At 43.4% G+C, this 16146-nt stretch overlaps 1 protein-coding gene across 3 annotated transcripts in view; it reads left to right on the forward strand.

The window, feature by feature from the left end:
• ARHGAP24 (Rho GTPase activating protein 24) overlaps window positions 1-16146 on the forward strand; it is a 447041-nt gene that overhangs the window by 89649 nt on the left and 341246 nt on the right. The window lies entirely within an intron of this gene.

The raw sequence follows: 16146 nt of genomic DNA on the forward strand, positions 1-16146 counted from the left end.
CACAGTCCACAAGTACTGCAGAAGGCTGTGCATTGATCTTCCTTGGAAGGGGCATATGTCAGTGTCCACGTCACACCTGTCGACAGCTCCTTAAAACTACATTTGATTAAAGGAGGTGCTGACAGGCATGGTGCCCTTCAGTTTTCTCTTTCCCCATTGAAGCCGGATCATTAAACTGAAGGCCACCAGAGGCAACTGCCACCATCTTTCTTGATGGATAACATTCAAATCTCACACTACGATGCAAACTACCTAATCCAGAAATCTCAGATCACTCTCACTCAGTTATCTTAAATAATAACTCAGAGAACGGAAATTATTTTCCATCAAGCCACACTAATTCTCCAGGATTTCCAAGTTAGGGCTCAAGCAGTGATGGGCTGAAGCGAGCCAAAAAGCGATTTTGAGTTATATTAATGCGGCCCTTCCATACTAATAAGACATGTGAACGAAGATGACAAATTACTCTGCCTGGGATGCACAAAGATTCTGCACTGTAAATTATTAGTTAAATAAAAGTCCGGGCTGCTAATGCAAGCAGGCTTACATTAAACATGTTCTTCATATTGTTTTGTTCATTTAATTATTTTGTGTCAATGGTTAGCGTTTCCCACCTAGCAAAGCAGAGAATTTGCATTTAGAGGATATCTCGCCTACGAAGTTTCTCTTGAACTGAGATGAATGGATTAAAATTGTTGGCAAGTGACAGGTGTAATGCTAAAGTGACAGGTGTAATGCTTCCTAGAGACGACAAATTGAAGGCTTTCGGGATTCTGGCTGTCATCTAACCTAACCATCTTTGGCGTCTGAATGAGAGGTGGTATTCAGCCAGTTCTGACTGGTTCTGGCGAACCGGTAGCGGAAATTTTGAGCAGTTCAGAGAACTGGCAAATACCACCTCTGGCTGGCTCCGCCCCCATATAGTCGCTGCATCCCGAGTCCTTGCTGATTGGATGGGTCTTCTTTTGTTGCCCTGCACAGGAGAACAGAGCTGGAAAGCAGGTTAGTGGACTGGGAGAGAATGGGGATTTTGCAGTATCCTTGCCCTCCACATCCACCAAGCCACACCATGCCCACCAAGCCATGCCCACAGAACTGGTAGTAAAAGATTTTGAATCCCACCACTGGTCTGAATCAACATTTAAGGACTGGTAATATGACAGAGTCTGGTGAAAAGTAGTTGAGATAGGCTTTCGTTGTTTATTGTGCATATTGTTGAGAGAGAAAGTATAAGAGCAAAGGGAAGAATGTATGACTTAATGCTTCCTTCATAACACCAAGCTTTTGCATGAAACTTTCCTTAATCTGGAGTAAAATGCTATAAAATAGACTGGAACTCTAAGAGTGGAAACTATCCCTCCACCTTAACTCTTTTAAAAAAATAGAATTAAATGTTAAAGGGTGACTTAAACAAAGTTTCCTTCTGAGGTTGGTTAGTGTGACATGATATATCTATGGAGGTTTCTTAGTGGCAGTATAGAAATTAATGGCCTTCCCTGCCTCTAGTATTTTTCCTTCTCTTTTCCAAGCTAAATTATACACTTGGAATTCCTGGTGGAATGGACTTGCTAGAATCCCTTCTGCTTAACTTTTTGAGATTGGCCAAGATCACCTACATACTGCCTCCGATTGGATAACTTATTGTCATAAAATCTCTTGGTAGTCTCTGGAGTGATCATGGTAGTTCCTTGTTTAGGCTGTTGTGTAATGTTTCTCTTCCCACTCCAGGGGAAGGATACTGCAAAATCCCCATTGCCTCCCCACTCCAGGGGAAGGATACTGCAAAATCCCCATTCCCTCCCCACTCCAGGGGAAGGATACTGCAAAATCCCCATTGCCTGCCCACTCCAGGGGAAGGATACTGCAAAATCTCCATTCCCTCCCCACTCCAGGGGAAGGATACTGCAAAATCTCCATTCCCTCCCCACTCCAGGGGAAGGATACTGCAAAATCCCCATTGCCTGCCCACTCCAGGGGAAGGATACTGCAAAATCTCCATTCCCTCCCCACTCCAGGGGAAGGATACTGCAAAATCCCCATTGCCTCCCCACTCCAGGGGAAGGATACTGCAAAATCCCCATTGCCTCCCCACTCCAGGGGAAGGATACTGCAAAATCCCCATTTCCCCCCAATCAGCTGGGGCTCGGGAGGCAGAGAATAGGTGGGGGTGGGGCCAACCAGAGGTGGTATTTACCAGTTCTCCAAACTACTCAAAATTTCCGCTGGTTCTCCAGAACTAGTCAGAACCTGCTGAATACCACCTCTGCTGTGCGGGTGAGGATAAGTTAAAGTTTATAAGTTTAATAACATTTATATGCCGCCCAATCCCGTAGGACTCCGGACGGCTCACAATACAAAAATAATCAAAAAAGAAAAAAAGTAAGATACAGGGAAGAAAGATAGATATAAAATACAACACATCATGCACTCCATTCTGAATGGGGCTGGACTGTATTTGGCGTCAACAACCCCAGGCCTGCCGGAACAGCCAGGTTTTAATGGCTTTCCGGAAGGCCGAGAGAGTGGGAAGGGTCCGGATCCCTGCGGATAGATCATTCCACAGGGCCGGGGCAGCTACAGAGAAAGACCTCCCCCGAGTAGTCGCCAACCGGCATTGCCCGGTCGATGGTACCCGGAGGAGGCCCAGCCTGTGGGATCTTATGGGTCGTTGGGAGGTATGTGGCAGGAGGCGGTCCCGCAGATATCCAGATCCCGCCATTGCCCTCCTCGCTGCTGTGTCCGCTGCAGCTGGAGCTGCTGCCATCCCAATTGGGCACCTTGGCGCCATTTGGGCTGCCACTCAGCATACTGGCGCATGGCTGCACCTGCCGCCATACTCTCCACTGCCCCCTTCCTCCCAAGTATGGCAAGGCAGTCGGGGCTTGACAGCAAACCCCTTTCCCTTCTGGCACTGATTACGTAGTTTAGTAATGAAACATCTGCAAGAAAACAACCACACTCAGAGAGGACCAAGAACTACACAGTTCAACCCCTGAGTTACAAACAGTTTTCTGATAATTGATTTCTAACTGTGAGGTGACCAAGGGATTTGTCTATGAACGTTCTGTCTTTTTCAATCTTCGTTCCAATGGCCTGCAGTTTTCTTGACGTCCAACAGTTCAATGAAACTCTCAGAGAAAATATAATGAGGAAGGTCTCTACATGAGTCCTTTTTAGACTGGGAGAAATGGGTAGGGGAGAAGGTTTCAGGGAAACGAAAAGACACGAAGCAAGAAACAGCAGGAACCACCATTAATGTCTTCATCAGCAGTTAAAAGAAGCTCAAAGAACATTTTGCAAGAAATTCCCAAGTGCCCTGAGAATAAGGCAGGCAATTTAAAAAGTTTGAGACTTCGAAAGGCAAATTTAAACTTTGGCATATTTGACTGAATCGGCACATCTTGAACTGTCATCTCCAGATGTTTTAAAAGAGCCCCTCTGATGATTTCTAGCCAACATCTGGAGGATGTAGGGATTGGAGAACTCAATGTTTATTCCATTGGCATAAATTAAGAACAAGAAATCTGGTGTGTGACATACAGACTTCGGGAATTGGTAGGGTAAGTTGGAAACTGTGGGAAAACTTGGCTCGTGGGATGGAAACAGCAAATATATCCTTGCAGGACGTAAAGACTGTTAAAGATTTTCACTTGGCCTCCGATGAAAATGTATGAAACGCAGCACTTGTTTCGTTTTTAATTTTTTTTTCAAGAAATGTATTTATTTTGTTTGCGCAGATGGTCTGAAGCAGCAAACCTTCTGACGGGATTCTGTGTGTATTATTTCATCAGATGCTCCGTACTATTCATTTTAACTTCAGTTTTAATTGGTCTTGGAAAAGAAGGGGATTCCTTCATGGAAAATCAGAACTGCTCCTTCCAGCCCACATATGCTTGAATGAATGAATGAATGAATGAATGAATGAATGAATGAATGAATGAATGAATGAATGAATGAATGAATGCTTAGGTGTACTCAGGGGCATAAGGAGAAATATCTGAGACCCGTAGCAAACGTCTTAATTTCTCCCGATCCTGATATTAATAACCAGCTAAAAACTACTGGATATATTTGAGGGAGCATGCTCTCATTCCTGGGGCTCGTACACACAATCCATTCTTGGGAAGAAGAAGAAGGAGTAGAAACTTGATGATTTCTTGGAGTTGTATTACTAATTTGCATCATCAGTGCTTGATCAAAGAGGCGTAGTGGCTCAGTGGCTTAATGATGCTGGAGATGCTCTCAGCTTCAGCGGTTCGAGCCCAGGCACTGTGTGGCAGAGTGAGCTCCTGTCACTCAGCCTTTGTCCACCTAACAGTTCGAAAGCATGTTCTATGCAAGCCAGGGGTGGATTCCGGCAGGCACTACTGCTGGTTTGCTCATGCGCGTGCTGCATGTGCAATACAATAAAAATTGTTATGCGCATGCGCAGAAGCAAAAAAAACAAGAGAACCAGTTCGGGGTTGTGGCAGGCCTGGGTCGCTACTGGTTCCAGCAACCCAGACCGCCAAACCACTACGAACCGGTAGGAACGCACCACTGATACAAATAGATAGGTAGGTATCACTTGAGTGGGGAGATGAGCTGGTGCTCTGTAAAGGCAGTCAGATTTCCTAATGACTTTGAGAACCTACCATAGTGTCCCACATCAGGGCTGATACTTTGGTTAGCCAACCTACTACTCTGAAACAGCATTATGGTCTCTTGGCTACTGTAACAGCACCATATGCTAATAATGATAATGATGTGTTGGTGATGATGATGTTCGGTCTACCAATTCTGGGTTTGTGAAAATCCAGATGACCATTACAGGACAGGAAAAAGATTACCTACCGTGTTTTCCCCCAAATAAGACATGGTCTTCTTTTCTCCCCCCCCCCAAAATAAGCACTTGGTCTTATTTTCGGTGAGGTCTTATTATTTTTGAGGTGCAGGAGGCAGAGAGTGTGGTCACCTCATGGCTGCTGCTGTGTTGCAATATTTTCGAGGAGGGGTTATTTGATCACAACACGCTCAAAAGCCCGATTGGGCTTATTATCCAGGGAGGTCTTATTTTCAGGAAAACAGGGTGTCTAATGATTAACATACCATGTTTTTCGGAGTATAAGACGCACCTTTTTTACTCAAAAAAGAGGCTGAAAATCTGGGTGCATCTTAGAGACTGAATACAGCATTTTTTGCCTCCCAAAACCCTGCCCCCTTCACCAAAATGGCCATGCATAGATTGTAGGAGGATTTCAGAGAGCTCCTGGGGGCTGAGGAGGGCAGAAATGAGCAAAAAGGGGATGCTTTTGCTCAATTTTGCCCCCCCCCCCAGCCCCCAGGAACACTCTACAAGTCTCCTAAGGGCTAATCGTGCCCTTTTTTTGAAAAAAAATGGGCACGTTTTTGCGTAAAATGGGCCATTTTGGGGAGGTCTGCAGAGTGCAAAAACTTGTTTTTTTAATTTGCCTCTTCAAAACCTTGGTGCGTCTTATACACCGGCGCGTCTTATATTCCAAAAAATACGGGTAAATCATAGTGAGGCTGTCTACCATGGTGTACGTGGTGAGGCTGTCTACCATGGCTTCCATTTGCTGCTCTGCTTTCACTCATCCTGCTGTTCTAGTCATATGCCTCCATTTCCCCCCCCCACTCCAAAGGAAAGAAAAGATCAACCAGCATCTAGATGAATGGATTCAGTTATGCTGGTGATGGGTACATTCCAGAAGACATGAAGGCCAGGTTAGGAACAGTTCCAGAGAAAAACCACATTATCCATGTTGTTTGTGGGAGTCAACACTGACTTGATGGTGCAGAGTTCCCATAATTGGGTACAGCAAGATGGTCCTTGCTTCTATCATGATTGTACAGTATTGTGTTTCGTTTCCACCAGAGCTGAGATGTTAAAGTTCAGTCAACATAACGGTTTCATTCATTACAAATGAAAGGGTTTCTCTCCCCCCCCCGCCACATGTTTCAAGAAATCTTCTGAAATATTAACTGAATTGAGGAAGCAAGAGGTTGCAAAATGAAACTTTCTGCTTTTAAGTTCACCGTTTTTTTTTAAGTGGGTATATTGTTTCAGCTAAAGTTTCTTCTGTTACAAAGTTGGTAACACTTAACTGATTTGTGTAAAATGTTATTTATAGGCTGTAGATATTTTCTTCTCCTTGTGAACAGTGATGTGAAACATTACCAAGGTGACATAAACAATGAAGTTGTGAGGCCTGCAGTCATATTCCTTTTAGGATCTCTGGCCTGCCACACACTCTCTTATTTTACTATGCTGTTTCATTAGTGGGGAATTGGGAGCGGGGAATAGTAAGGAGTAGAATATGATGTTGTCAAAATAAAACATTCCTTTCTAGAAGCCCAAGGTCATTCTTTGGCTCCGCACCTCTGCACCTGACCAGAACTGGATGAGTGAAACTGCCAGCGTGGCAGTGGAAGATTGGACCATGTGATGGACTTGTGCATGTGGAGGCAAGGTTTTGAACTTTCAACTGGGTGGAAACCCAGGAAGCTTTCAGATTCGTGTTTCCACAGATTGTACCAACATGTCTCTCTTATTAAATTGGAACTTTGATGAAAGCTATGCCTTGAACTCTGATTTAATTCTAGATGATATTTGGAATGCTGACAGAGGTTGGATTTTATATAGAGAGCTTTGGGATTGCAAGTAAATGCTACTAAAAGCCGAGAAACTTGTGAGAAGACACATGTCTACTCAATGTGTCTATAGATGATTGATGTCTCAGTGGAATCCTTTAGGTACAGATCACATTCCTCCTGTAAGAATAAAAGGGGTGTTTTAAAATCAAGCTTGATTTCTGGTGAGAGTATTGAGAATTTTTTTGTAGAGGTTTTAAGGAAGTGAATTGTTACTGCTTTATTCCGTTGTGGTTTTCTTTCTTTCATACTCCCTACTCTCTTTTTTTTCAATATTAGAATGTCATTTGGAGGTTAATTATTTTTAATAATGTTAATTTAATAATTTAAAATATATTTAGCTTTAAAACTACCCTGTTTTCCCCAAAATAAGACCTCCCCAGATAATAAGCCCAATCGGGCTTTTGAGTGTATGCGCTAAAATAAGCCCTCCCCTGAAAATAAGCCCGCCCCAAAAATATTGCAACACAGCAGCAGCCACGGGGTGACCACGCTCGCCATCTCCTGTGCCTCAAAAATAATAAAACCTCCCTGAAAATAAGGCCAAGTGCTTATTTCGGGAGGTCAAAAGAAAATAAGACCCTGTCTTATTTTCAGGGAAACATGGTATTTAGAACCTTAAGATCAGAGCTTTGTTTATGAGGCAACAGATTGTAAAGAAAATATAGTATAAATGCATTTATCAGGGATTTTAGCTAGGTCTTACCCTAAATGGAAGTCTACTTTAAAGAACATTTCTTCCTTACAAAAGTTGCTTTTAGGTTCCTTCCAAGTCCTTCCAGCTCTGCAGTGACTTATGGACAGATCCTTGTAGGGGTTTTTTTGACAATTAAGCATAAATGGCTTTGTTTTTCCCCTAATTACATTATTTTTCTGGGCGTTTTTTTTCACCATAACTTCCCACTGTAGCCTACAATGTTGTCATTTCTTGGTGGTCTTTCCAAGTGTGAACCCAGGCCAACTATGCTTTGCTTCCGAGCCCAGACAAAGTGAAATTATCTGCTGAGTTAAGCTTTATTAGGGCATTGTCCTGTTTACTCTTAGTCTTCTCTCCGCATTCCTTTTGCTACTCTGCTGGCTTAATTCTTATTGAGCTTCTTAAGGGTGGTTTTTCTAAAGATTTATTCCATACAGCTGGAATCCATCAGGTCAAACCCATTGATTGTTCCCTGTTTTGTTGCGATACTGCTGTTCTGATATAGAAGGAATAATATTCAAGTTGTTGTGGCCCGCAGGCCAGCACAGTTGGTAGCAGAGTCGGACAGTGAGGAGTTGGGGAGGAACATGGGCCAGTCCTGGAGGCTGGGGAAGGCTCTGATGAGTCCTCTTCGTCAGAGGCAAAGATGGGGCCAAGGCCGTCTGGCAGTTCTCAGATGCCTTCGGAGCTAGACAGCACTGAGGCAGAGGAACAGCTGGAGCCTGTTCCCAGTGTGTACATACACAGAGCTGCCAGAAGAAAAGAACAGCTCAGAAATCAGGGTCGACTTGGGAGTAAAGCCACAGTTGGACTGTGAATGGTCGCTCCTTTGGGAAATAAAAGAGGAGTGAAAGGGCATTGGGTTTTTTATAGGAAACAATTTGTTAATTCATTCGTTCATTGGTTTCAGGAGTGTGAAGATCTGTCCGTGAATCTCAGAGACTCTGTGCCAAGTCTTTCCTTGCACTGCACTGCATTTGGAAAATATTTACATGGCAGCTTTCCAAGCTAGATAAGGTCTGTGGTCATAACTTCACCTTCAAAAGACTGTTTACCAGATTGGCAAAGACTCATATAATGAGTCTTACATATATTAAGAAAGGAGGACCAGTTTGGGGTCATGGTTAAAGCATCTATCTAGAAACCAGGAGACCGTGAGTGCTAGTCTCACTGTAGTTACAAAGTCAAAGCGATGTCAAACCACTTCCAAAGAAATCTTCTGAAGAAAATTGCAGGGACTGTTAGGAATATAATCTAACAGTTGGGTTGGTAATATATAAATCATCTAACAATGCTGTACCTGTTTCTTTAAATCATGCTGTAAAATGTGATTGGTTGCTGTTTCCTCAATCGGCCATAAGAGGGAGCCAGAATGACTGTTAGCTCTCTGTTTGTTAAATGCAGGGCTGATCTGATCTGAGTGTTTTTTGGAAGCTGGCTGTTAGAAAGTGCCATGAGCTATTGTAAGTTTTGCAACTACTAGCAAACTTTGTGTACCGGACTGTTTGTATGATTATGGACTATGTTATTTGGATTATCCCTTAACTGAACAACATTGATGACTGACTGTCTTATCCGTGTATGACGTGGACTGTTTGATGGACTCTGATACCTCTATTTCCACAAAGGTAAAAGCCTATTTAAACAGCAGTGTCTCTGTATGCTGGTTTGTGTGTTCCCCAACACAACTCTCACAATGCTTCTCTGAACGTACTCGGTCTCCCAACGGGGAACTTACCTAACAGGGACTTTGCCCAGTACGTTGCCAGGAGTCAAGACTGACTCAAAAGCATTAAAAAAGTGCAAAAATAAAAATAAAAAATAGAAGGTTGCAGGAAAGAGTCTCCATAAGGCTATTGTTAGACTTCAAGGTGCTATGAATCCCTGAAGGGATTTTGCATAAAATCAAAGTCAGGCTGTTGCCTTCACTCTGTTATGCGAAGTGACATAACCGACATTTGTTCCCCTGTCTTTTCAAGAATAGAGAGAGGCTTTTGTGTTGCATGGGGTGCTTGCTACAGCATGTGATTTCCAGAAAAGGCAGCGATCATATTTTCCAGTGAATGAGCTCTGAAATGCCAGTGGCAAAGCAATGGCATTTACTAGCTGGCCTCAGGCCAAGAATGGGCTGTATTTTGCGTTTGAAGAGTTAGGCAGTCTCCCAAAAATGTGGACTGACGGGAGTGGAAATCAGGATCAACAGATGCTGTGGCGCTGTTGACTACCGACTTGTAGCAATGTTTATCCCACCTGATTAAAAACTTGCAGATTTTAACGGGAGATCAGCATCTTTCATGGACAGAAACGAATGTCTCGCTAAACTGTCTCTGACATTTATAGCTATCGCAGCTGCTTCCTCCTAGGAACGGAGAAGTTTCGCTCTTAGTTTTCAGCTAATTATTTCTGTTAAGGAAACAAGCAGCGCCGCCATCGTGCTATTTCGCATAAGTGTGCTGACTGTTTTTATTTATATCTAAAAACTGTATGGGTGTGAAGACCTATAACACACCCGCGTGCACATCTACACTCTCACTCTCTCACGCACATATACGAAGCACAACATCGGAACCTCACTTATTCTACTGTGTAAACAGAGGGAATAGTTTTAGACTGGAAACTGTTAATATAGTTAAAATAAAACAGAAGCATTCCTGTGCCTGTTGCCACCAATATGCCCACGACAACTTCTATTGATACTTCACAATTTGATTGTGTTGGGTTTTTTATTAGTTGGTTCCACCACAAAACCGCGTTCGACTAAAGGGCGCTCAATGAAACCACGTAGCTGACGTCATCACAGCGCGACAACAGCGCGGAGAAAAAAGGACGCTGTAAACACTAAACCTAAAATTAACCCCTAAACCTAAACCTAATCTCCCTAAACCTAACCCTAAACCTAACCCTTAACCTAACGCTAAGCCTAATTCTAACCCTTAACCTAACCCTAAACCTAACCCTAACCCTTAACCTAACCCTAAACCTAACCCTAACCCTAACCCTTAACCTAACCCTAACCCTTAACCTAACCCTAACCCTAAACCTAACCCTTACCTTAACTTGAATCGGCTTGCTTTCAAAGCGCTATTTAAAGCACCCTTCTTTCTCCGCGCTCGCTGTTGTTGCCCTGTTGATGACGTCAGTGACGCGGTTTAATCGGGTGCGCTTTAGTCGAGTGCGGTTTTGTCGTGCCACGTTATTAGTTGGCTGCTAATAAAGGTGGCCTCATACAGTGCAAAACTCTTTATTTATAAAGCTATCCCTCGGAAACTGCATTTCTGCCTTAATAGCACTACCACAAGCACTTAAACTTACATATTGCTCTGAGTATAACATTTTGATGGTTTACAGAGTCCGCCTATTGCCCTTAACAAACGGGGTCCTCGTTTTACTGACCTCAGAAGTGTTGGAAGGAATGTCCACCTGAGTTCAGTTCCAAGTGGGGGAAAAGACACTGGAGACATGGAGGCTGCTTGGAAAGATGGTTTAAGGGCGGACAGGACCACATGGCTTGAGCTCCTGAACAGAAAAGATGTTGGGTGAAGAAGAAAAAGAGGACGAGATGCTGAAAGTCTCTGGTTTTATGCCGTCTCTGGCCTTTGATCTTGATCTTGTATTCTGATTGGTTGTCAGACTCCCGTGGGGCCATGCAGGGGGCAACTCTGTAGGCTGTGAGTCCACGTTTGGTTGAGCATTGCTTCTTCCCAGGCGTCCTGTGGTGAGATGGGTAAAGGGCTAATGCTATCATGCCTTAATCCCATCACCTGGAGCTGAAGGGGGAGATCTTTGTTATGTAGAATAGACGCAACCCAGGCTTTTAAAATGGCCCATTGACAAAGGTGGAGGCCATTAAGAGTGAGTCTTCTTCCTGCCTAAAAAACAGGTTTCTCCATTTCGGATCCAGGGAAATATAATATTCTGCCTTTTCAACATTTCCCAGGACATTTCATTTTTCTAGGAGAGGGGTGGGTGCTAACTTCTTACGGAAGGGTGGAAGGCTGAGTCAACCTTGAGCCCCATCAGGATTGAACTGTAGGTTATGTGCAGAGTTTGTCTGCAATGCTGCATTCTAAACACTGCGCCACAAGGTTCTTAACTCTTAATTCATCCCATAGACCAGAGGTGGGTTCCTACCAGTTCGCACCTATTCGGTAGAACCGGTTCGTCAAATCTACCGAACCCATTAGAAGAGGTTCCACCAGTGGACCCGGAAAGCAGGCCACACCTACAGAAGAGGATCCAAAAAGTTTTGAAACCCACCACACACACACACACACAGACTCACACACACACACACAGACTCACACAGAGAGAGAAAGAGAAAGAAAGGAAGAAATAAATAAAGAAAAAAAGAAAGAAAAAGAGAGAGAGATGAAAGAAAAAAAGGAAAAAGGGACAGAGAGACAAAAGGAAGGAAAGAGAGAGAGAGAGAGAAAGAGAGGGAGAAAGAAAACACATGGCCAGCAAGCCACTCCCACCAGGTCACATGGCCGGCAAGCCACTCCCACAGAGGAGGCCACACCCACAGAGTAGGTTCTAAAAGAGTTTGAAACCCACCACTGCCATAGACCTTCTTTGAGACAAAACAGAATTGATAGGATGGTTCTTTGCAATATACCAGAAAGGTTTCCACTGCTTAGAGAAAAAAAAAAGATAAGATAAATTGGGGAGCACAGGCCTCCTGAAGGATGTAAGAAGCCACGAGGAAGGCCTCTCAGCTATTTACCGGCATGTTAATTGGTGTTTTCTGACTGGCCACCACCATCATGACAAAAGTTTTGTGAGGCCACCTGTCCAACAATCCCACCATTTTCACCGGCAATGTAATTCTCAAAACAAATGGAATGCTGGAGAAATTGGGAGAATGGCACAATTCACTTCCAGTGGCATCAAGTGATATTTTAGAGTGCTGTTTTAAACACAAATATTGAATGTTTAATATTATATATTACATAAATATATATATTTTTAATATTAAAATTTAAGTGAGGAAGATTCCTAGAGATTTCCTTTGGAATTATGATTCACATGGTGTTTTGTTTACATTAATCAAGATTAACCTGATTGCCAGAGTTTTCTGCCTTCTTTAAAATAAAATTTAAAAACGCTGTATACTTTGGGGTCTTTTTAATGTTCTTCCTCTTTTTCTTCCTATTATCTTGAGCAGCATGGAATAGAAGTGGGTTTTTCTTTTTGATATAGCTGAATTCCTTCTCAGTACTGCCAATTGAAAATAAAACCCCTGTCTTGATTTCTTCTCTGTTTTCAAATGAGTTTCAGTTTTATAAATTTAATTGTGTTGTGTTTAGTAGCGTTACAATAGAAGAGACTTTCTTTTACCCTATTTATGACGTGCTTTGGAATACATATTAAAAAGGCATGTCAGGCGTGTATATGAACTGCCTTTATACGGCTTTTGTGTAGCTTCCAATTTGGATGTCAGCGTTCCAAGTATCATGTAGAATTAAATCAGAGTCCAAGGCAAAATGATCCTTAAAGTTCCAATTTAATAAAGCAGACATTTTAGCACACCTGTGTTAATTCCAATTCTGGAAATTACATCAGAATCCCACTCAGTTAAAAGTTCATGATGTGTCATGATATGCTGTCCTTGTCTCGTTTCCCCCTTTCCCTTGTCTTTTGTGAGCCGCCCGGAGTCCTCCGGGAGTGGGCGGCATACAAGACAAATAAATAATAATAAATAATAATAATAATGATCTTGTCCCCACACACACAATCCATCACATGGTCCAATCTTCTTCCACGCTGGAATCTCAACCCAGCTGCTTCCGGTCAGGTGTAAAAGTGCGGAGACAAAAGATGACCTTGGTCTTCTAGAAAAGAATGACAATAACACATTCCACAATCCTACTCCTGTCTATTCCCCCCTCCCATCAACTATACTTAAAGAAACAGCATAATGAAATAAGAGAAAGTGTGGCAGGCCAAAATTCTACAAGGAATATAATTGCAGGCCTGACATTGGAGGTTCAAAAAAAGAATATCACATTATGGTCTGATCCAAGAGACAGGCAGTGTCAGTAATTTGAGCGTTGGCTTCGTTTTCAAGCCCAAACAAAAATTTTGTGAGCGTAGTCTTGTTCTACAGTGTCTACTGAGAAGTAATACTTGGAAAGACAGAGTAAGCTTTGATTTTCAAAAGCTGATGTGACAAATGAGTCTGGATTTAAACTTTGCTATAACTGTGACAGAAACTGAGTCTACATTGTTCTAATCATCAAAGTCTTTGGTGGTTTGGAAACATTATTTTGATCCTGCCCGTGGACTTTTCCCCAAGGCCAATAACATTCATTAAATAGATTTCTTTCCATGGTGATATAATTTCCCCTTGATGGGCAAGCCCTGAAGTATCACTGCTGCATTTTTTTTTTAAGTGAGAAGTAATAACTTGATATGTATTTAAGCCCTTTCATTCACAAACCAAAAATAATTAGGATTTGCAGAAAGAAAAGATAGCCTTTATACGAGACAGGAAGCATCTACAATGAGTTACTGTGATCATAAGTGATGTGGGTCATCTCTTCTTTTTGTCTTTTTCACAAACGGACTTGATTCAACAGGGACAAGAAACCTGTTATTCTCCATTCATTCATTAATGAACTACAACCTCTTGTTTTTCTGTCCCTCGGCCCTGCTGGATGGTATTGCTGGAAGGTGATAAATCACAGATTCTCTATTCCATGGGCATTATAAGAATAAGAGCTGATCTCCATCCATCCTGTTATAAGAATGAGAATCTGAATGAAAATTACTGTATATGAAGCTCTCAATTCTCCATAGTTCTTGGATATCAACTTTCAATACCCATCATACTGATAAGGAGTTAAATCCAACATCTGATGGACTACCCATTTCCCCGCAATGGGAATAACCTGTATTTTTGCAGTTGTACTAAACAATGTCATCGCCTGCATCTGAATGCTAACCCTGTTTAAAAATATCTAGAGGTCAAGCCTAACTCAAATAGATGATGATTGCTTTCCAGTTTGTATTCTGAAATCTTCTTCCAAAGCTGTGTTTCAGGTTCCATTGCTTGAAATTGTCTGGCATAGAACCAGTGGTGGGATTCAAATAATTTAACAACCGGTTCTCTGCCCTAAAGACCAGCTGGGTAGGTGTGGCTCAGTGGTCATGTGACCATGTGGACGTGGCCAACTCAACATCACTCACATCGATGGGTGCTTCGCCTTAGCTGTTACAATGTAATAAGGGTTAACCGGAGAGGCAGTTTCTGTAATCAGGGCAATAAAGATTAGGCTAGAAACAATACCAGAATGTTTCCTTCCTGCCTTCCTTATAGGATTAGCCCTGTAATGTGAGAAAAAACAACCGGTTCTCTGAACTGCTTAGAAAGTTAACAACCGGTTCTCCCGAATAAATGCGAACTGGCTGAATCCCACCACTGCATAGAACCCAGGGGTGGGTTCCGCCAGGCACTGCTGCCGGTTCGCTCATTCAGAAATTGTTCTGTGCATGCGCAGAATCGAGAAACAAGATGGCGCCTATGGCGCCACCTGAATAACCAGTTCGGGGGCATGGCAGATCTGGGTCGCTGCCAGTTCCAGCGACCCAGGCCGCCAAACCACTACTGGTTCAGCGGAACCGGTCTGAACAGGTAGGAATCCACCACTGATAAAATCCCCCTACCTTTCTTACTCTTCCAGAGAGCTCGTATAGTTGCTGCAGAGGTGGTATTCAGCCAGTTTTGACAGGTTCTGGAGAACCGGTAGTGGACATTTTGAGTAGTTCAGAGAATTAGCAAATACCACCTCTGGCAGGCCCCACACTCAATCTATTCACTGCCTCCCGAGTCCCAGCTGATCAGCTAGGTCTTCTTTTGTTGCCCTGCACAGGGGAATGGAGCTGGAAAGCAGGTTGGTGGGGTGGGGAGGGAATGGGGATTTTGCAGTATCCTTTCCCTGGAGTGGGGTGGAAACAGAAATTTTACCGTATCCTTCCCGCAGAAGTGGGGAGGGAATGGGGATTTAGCAGTATCCTTCCAGAGGTGGGTTGCTCCCAGTTCAGCCCTGTTAGGCCGAACCAGTAGGGGTATTTTGGCCTGGGTCGCAGAACCGGAAGTGACCCTGGCTGGCCACACCCCTGAACCAGTTCCCTGGTTACCGCTGCTGTTGCCGGCATATTGTTTAGTAGTACGCGTGCAGGCGCAGTTCACTGTAAATAGTTCTGCGCATGCATGAAGAACAATTTATATTGAACTGCGCGTGCATGCACAGCGAAGCGAACCGGTAGTAAAACCAAGAGCAACTCACCTCTGTATCCTTCCCCAGCCATGCCCACCAGGCAAAACCCACCAAGCCATGCCCACCAAGCCACGCCCACAGAACCGGTAGCCGAGGTGGCGCAGTGGTTAGGGTGCAGTATTGCAGGCCACTTCAGCTGACTGTTATCTGCAGTTCAGCGGTTCTAATCTCACCGGCTCAAGGTTGACTCAGCCCTTCCATCCTTCCGAGGTGGGTGAAATGAGGACGCAGACTGTGGGGGTGATATGCTGACTCTGTAAACCGCTTAGAGAGGGCTGAAAGCCCTATGAAGCGGTATATAAGTCTAACTGCTATTGCTATTGCTAGTAAAAAAATTGAATCCTGCCACTGGGTTGCTGTGTTTTTCTGTAGTATTGTTTTTCTGCTTATCTCTGGTGTTTGAATTCATTACATTTGGATCTACTGTTTCTTTCTAATAGTTCGGGCGTTGTTTGCTTTTCAATCAAAAGGGACGGGGCTACACTTTGCAAATTGAACTAACGCCACTCCTTTCCCACA

Source organism: Thamnophis sirtalis, unplaced genomic scaffold, assembly GCF_051295495.1.
Source record: "Thamnophis sirtalis isolate CommonGarterSnake01/CBP01778 unplaced genomic scaffold, rThaSir2_p1.2 scaffold_10, whole genome shotgun sequence".
Lineage (NCBI taxonomy): Eukaryota > Metazoa > Chordata > Lepidosauria > Squamata > Natricidae > Thamnophis > Thamnophis sirtalis.